At 38.4% G+C, this 5872-nt stretch overlaps 1 protein-coding gene across 1 annotated transcript in view; it reads right to left on the reverse strand.

The window, feature by feature from the left end:
* The window catches only part of LOC141442430 (NADPH-dependent diflavin oxidoreductase 1), a 35660-nt gene that overhangs the window by 3677 nt on the left and 26111 nt on the right, over positions 1-5872 (reverse strand). The window lies entirely within an intron of this gene.

Genomic DNA, 5872 nt, shown 5'->3' on the forward strand with positions numbered 1-5872 from the left:
AACACGGACGTGTAATGTAAATAAATTAATTTTAAACACAGTTTTTGGGGTAAATAAAAAAAACTATGTATAAACTATATCGTGTCGTGTGACATATCAAATGAAAGGGTATATTATGAAAATCTCAAATATATATTTTTCATTATTTGAAATTAATCCGTTTTGAAGTTATTTAAGAAAATAGGTGAAAATTGACCATTTCCCTGCCCCTTATCTCCTAAAAGCCCAGTAGGGCCTAAAATTTAAAAAAAAAATACAGAAAATAGGTCCATACCTATAGATTACAGGAAAACATATGAGAATCTAATGGTATTTAAAGTAACACCGTTTAACCAGTATGAATATTTATATTTCGCTGAATGGCCAAATGAATTAAATTTAAAAAATAGCATAGCAACGGTAAATAAATTATACCTTTTTATAAAGAAAATATTCTATTCTTTACTTCTGTAATATCTTGGCGATAAAGGGTGAAGTTTTTGAGAAAACTAACCTGTTAGCAGAAAAAATCTATCAATTATAAAAAAAGTTAGTATTTGATATCATATTGCGCTGAAACTATAAGTGATATCGTTTTTAAATGTATAAAAGGTTCATAGTAAATTTATCAAGGATTATTTCGTTCCTACACACTTTTTATGTACTTATCGTGTACGGTTTTCTTTCAAAATGGAAAAATACCGCGGTCCGGGACATATTCGAGGGCGCGGGGGGTGAAGCTCGCCCCGGAGGGGGGAGAGTGGATAAAATTTAACTTTGCTCTATAACCTACATATCCTGATAGATACAAGTCTTGCATTAATTTTGCCAAATTTTCAGCTAATTCTACTGAACTAATAGGCCTCTTCCATGGCGCGCCACAACACTCCGTCTTCAGCCCCTCGGATCCATCCGCCGCCAGCGACCCTCTTAAGGTCGTCCGTCCACCGTGCCTCAGGACGCCCTACACTACGTTTACCCGCATTAGGTCATTTTTAATTGTACCCCCCATCACTAATGTAATGCGATAAGTCCCGTTTATGGTTTAAGTATGAGTGTGAATCACAAATGTTTAATACATTAGACTCTAGCATATTTTCAAATCGAAGTTATTTCTCAGCATAGCAAAAAAAAAGTTGTCTCTCACCTCCTAAAGCCTGAGTAGCTCCCGCCAGAGAAATGACGCTTTTCTTAAAAACCGATTGAACACAGCACGCCATAACACCAGCTAGCACGGTCGAGAATTGTATAGCAGCACCTAATGAAGGCAAAGAAAGGCGAAATTTATTGAATCATGCGTTACTAAGAATACATTTCTTGCTAAACGCAGGTATCATACGGTCACGGGTAAGCAATAGTATATTTTTTATAGAGGGACTAAAATAAGCCAATATACATATACCCGAGGTGGTTAGCCACCAGAGCTTTAGCGAGGATGTCTATTTATCCGAGGGTTTACATTGACTTTTAGTCTCGAGGTGAAAACTCTATTTTTCACTTCGATTGCGAGGAAAAAATAGTCATTAATCGTTTATGATTTGCGCTCTACAACAATTTCAAAGTTTTTGCGATTCCAACTTAACACAGATATAACAAAATCGCATCGGCGATATGGTCCATACACAAACTGGAATAAATAAAATGGCACCATCTTCTATGCGGAAAAAGAATAGAACTAAGTACTGGCTGTTTGAGTTTATCTAAGTCACTCGAAGTAAATAAAAAAAAAAATTACTTTTACTCCCTAGGGACTAAAGTACTCACTTTACTCCCGCCTCGTAAGGCTATATTGACCTACTTTTAGAACATGAGAAGTGAAAAGTAATTATTAGTTCATAGAAAGGCGATTAAAAAAAAATCTCAAACCATTTATTTGTGTCATAGCCAGGAATCGGACGGATTCGGGCCCATGCTAGCTGCAGGGCTACTACGAAACTCGAAACTCGAAGTTCGTATCGTACCGTCCCTCTCGCTCTCGTATTAAATAGTGTAAGTGTCAGAGGGACCGCACGACACGAACTTCGAGTTTCGTATTAGTAGCCCTGCTGGTGCGGGTGCACTGCGCGGGCGCACGCGGGTGCAGGTACATACATCCGTCGCACGCGCCGCGCGCAGTTAGCGCTGCTCATACTATTGTTCAACAGGCGGCCACCCGCACCGCGCAAACCAAGTCAACTAGCGTAGGGCCTAACCCCCTTATTTATAAACGACAATCAAACCTATTTCAGTTAAAATGCCGCTAAAATTCGTTTGTCCTTATCTGTCACTTCGACATTTGTATTTGTTAGAAAGGGACAAAGCATTTGTTAGTTAACATAGGCTTGTTAAGTTTTATGAATAAGGGGGTAAGACTTTTGGCGGCTGTAAGGCGAGAAGTTACACAAACTTACATAGAGACAAGAAGAATAGAGCTGCCTTCCATGGTGTGGGGTAGAAGTTAGAGTCAGTAGCGAAGCCGTAGAATGAGAACGAACCACAGTCGTTAGAGTAGTCGCGAATGCGGATACATCTGGAACAGGTAAAAGTCGATATTAATTTTTTGTTAAAAAATCCATTTTTAATACAAGCTTTTTTGCTGACTAGTGTCATCCAAATTACATTACCACCAAATTTCAAGTCAATGCCATTAACCGTTGAGGAGTTCCATCACCAGGATATCACTGCCTACCAGTTTCACATAAGTATGCCAAATTTCAAGTCAATTCGACCACTGGAAGTAGGCCAAATTCATCTTGCTAGATTTGACCTGCAAAACTATATTTAACTTGCAAATCCAGGGAAATTAAATGGGAGCTTGTAACCGTATTTGCATTAACCATAGGTGGAATAACTATACATGTGCTATAAATCAAAGCAAAGACCACGGATTTGCAAAGAAGTAGAGGAAGCCTAAATGCTGCCAAGGAAGTTGTTGCCCTAGACGCGTTGAGCCTATAACAACACGGGTACCTGCGTCGGAAATTCGAAGAACTAAAGCCACCAACATAGATGGAAAAATATGCAAATGAGAAACCAAGCCGAAAAACAGATAATTGAAGCGAGCGACCATAAACCATAGACGAAGCATTGGCAGGCCTCCCACTAGGTGGATTGACGAGATCGTGAGCGTTGCGGATAACCCGTGGATGCAGGTGGCGAACTGTCGTTCGTTGTGGCGTTTTAAGAGGAAGGCCTTCAGGAGTGGATGTCTTTCGGCTGATGATGATGATGATGACCTCAGGAAGTAGTGGCCCGGTGCCCCTAGACTTCAAAAATTTGCCCACCTAGAAAATCTGTTGTCCAGCCTCGAAATAGAGTATGTTTAGTATACCAATACCTATGCACAAGTATTTCAAGTACTTATCACTTCACAACATAAATCAATTTCCAAAAGTGCTAACCAGTTTAATAAGACCTGATAAATACATAAATGAAAAATGTAGTGGTGGTGTGAAGTGCGTAAAAGAGTATAATGTTCATAAACGCATTATTAGCATTGAAGTTAACAGACTCAAAAAATATTGCTTAAGCTGGCTCCACATGTTGGCCTGAAGCGGGATGCGGTTATACCATGGAATGAGATGTAATATTTATCCAATGTATCCATCTCATTCCACCTTATAACCACGTCCTGCTGGGGCCAACGTTGGTGCCAACATGTGGAACCGGCCTTAGGGTTTAGTGTTTTCATTGAATAGTAAGGTCTCTACATATTCCACAGTATCATATCATAACCGTATTAGCAATGAGTCAGGCAAAAATATATTCTTTGTATCGAAAAGTATGAGACTATGGCCACTAGCACGTTCCGTATGCAACCGTCGCCGTCGCGTGCCATGTATGCGCTTGACATTCCGTTATTGACACGTTCCTATTACGGTCATGGCATGATAATGGTGTAGTAGGTGAAAATAATAACAGAAGCGCAATACAGGGTAATTCGGGAGATGTTACTAGGAACAGGCAGATTGTTCAGTCATATTCGCCACACTTTTAATCGCAGTGACCATGCGCTTTGTAAATAATAAATAATTTTATAAATACTTTTTTTTTGCAATATTTCAAATAAAAAAAGGCCAAGTACGAGTCAGACTCGCGCACTGAGAACACAGACAGACATGTATGAAAGGTAAATTTCATTATTTTACAAGCTTTTCTTTAGCTTGCCCTGTTTGTTTTATTTGTTTGTTTGGGTCAAATTTTGGAGGCTAAATTTGACCCACTTCTAGTGGTCCGATTGACTTGAAATTTGGCAGTTATTTAAATCTGGTGACAATACAATAATCTGGTAGTAACATCTTGGTAGTCCGGCCAGGATCGTCTCCTCAGAACGTAACTCCTTAATGGTTAATGGCATTATTGACTTGAAATTTGGTACAGAAATGTAGTTTGGATGACAATGCAAGTACAGTCAGCAAAAAAGCCTGTATTCAAAATGTAATTTTTAACAATGGATGATTTCTATAGCACACAACAACAAACAATAGCATATGCAAAATAACAAACTAAATAGGTCTAACATGCTAACTGTCTGCCATTTCCCTGTAGTAAAAAAAAAGTTTAAATGCGTCTCATATTGTTGTCATTGTACCGTCCATAAAGGGGCTCTTAGACAGGCCATATTTTCACTGCAATATGTGGCCGGCAACTATTGTTGTCCCTGTCTAACATGTGAGTAAGAGAGGGACACCAATAGTTGCCGGCCACAAATTGCAGTGAAAATATGGCCCGTCTATGAGCCCCTTAACATATGTTATTTGTTTTAGGTTTCCTGTTTTTTCCTATCCCAAAATCAAAGTTATATAATAAATAAAATAAACCAAACAGTCTCCTCATAATGTGTTTGTAATGTCTTTACTCTACATCAACATTGGCAAAATACATCTCGCTGAAACAGCAATGGTGAAAGCCATAAATAAAAAGTCTAAAAATATAGCTGTTTGCACAGATATTCTTCCAATGTAGTTTTGGGAATTGCCATAAAATTTTCGTAAAACCCTTGAAATTTACACGCAGGCAACTGCTATAGAGCCACAAATGTGTCTGAACATGCTCACAGACCGACACAATGAACAATCATATTATTAACATCAGCAACCTAATGTGTTAAGTGGCATTAGCATAAAAAATAACCATTGGATGACGGTGGAAAATCTTTGAAAGGGGCTTTGAGAGCCAAAGAAGGGCCTCATCATCAGTACAGGACTATGAACTTAAGTGAATCAGGACCTGGCCATAGGGCACTACAAAGTGCAAAATTCGAACATTGTATGTTGCCGTCTTGCTGACGGTTATATTATTTAATATTAGAGTAAGAGGGACGGTAAGAGAGAGAGATAGAGAGAGAGAGAGTCATTTATTTACACATATTCGATACAGGAAAACACGTTAGGAAGAAATAATTAAAAAAAAAAAACATTGAGTAGTAATTGGAGTGGGCCCACAGCGCTGTTTTTCAGTGGAACCCATTGAAACTAAACACACAAACAATGCATACTTAAATTTCCAAATTTCATAGTAGCCACTCAGTGTACATTTAGGTACCTGAGCTTGGCAAATATCACACCCTCCATTAACCTAGGGCTTATTTGTTGAACATATTTTGCTTGTTACCCGTAATGCTACCTTTCTAGTAGTGATGAAGAAATTTTAGGAAATGAGATGAATCAATTCTAAAAATAATGTGTGGTCTACATGAACACCAAATTAATTCAATAACTTACACATTTTTCGCCAATTTAAACATGCCAGTTATAAAAGGAGTTCGAAGAATATCAGAGTTAAAAATAGCCAAGGAAGTTGGTTTGGTATAAATACTTACCTATTGAAATACCGACGCTGGAACAAAGAAACCTGTATATTATTCTCATTTTAGCACCACAGCTGCCCTAATAACCACTTGGTGTCATTATAC

This window comes from Choristoneura fumiferana, chromosome 25 (assembly GCF_025370935.1).
Source record: "Choristoneura fumiferana chromosome 25, NRCan_CFum_1, whole genome shotgun sequence".
Classification (NCBI taxonomy): domain Eukaryota; kingdom Metazoa; phylum Arthropoda; class Insecta; order Lepidoptera; family Tortricidae; genus Choristoneura; species Choristoneura fumiferana.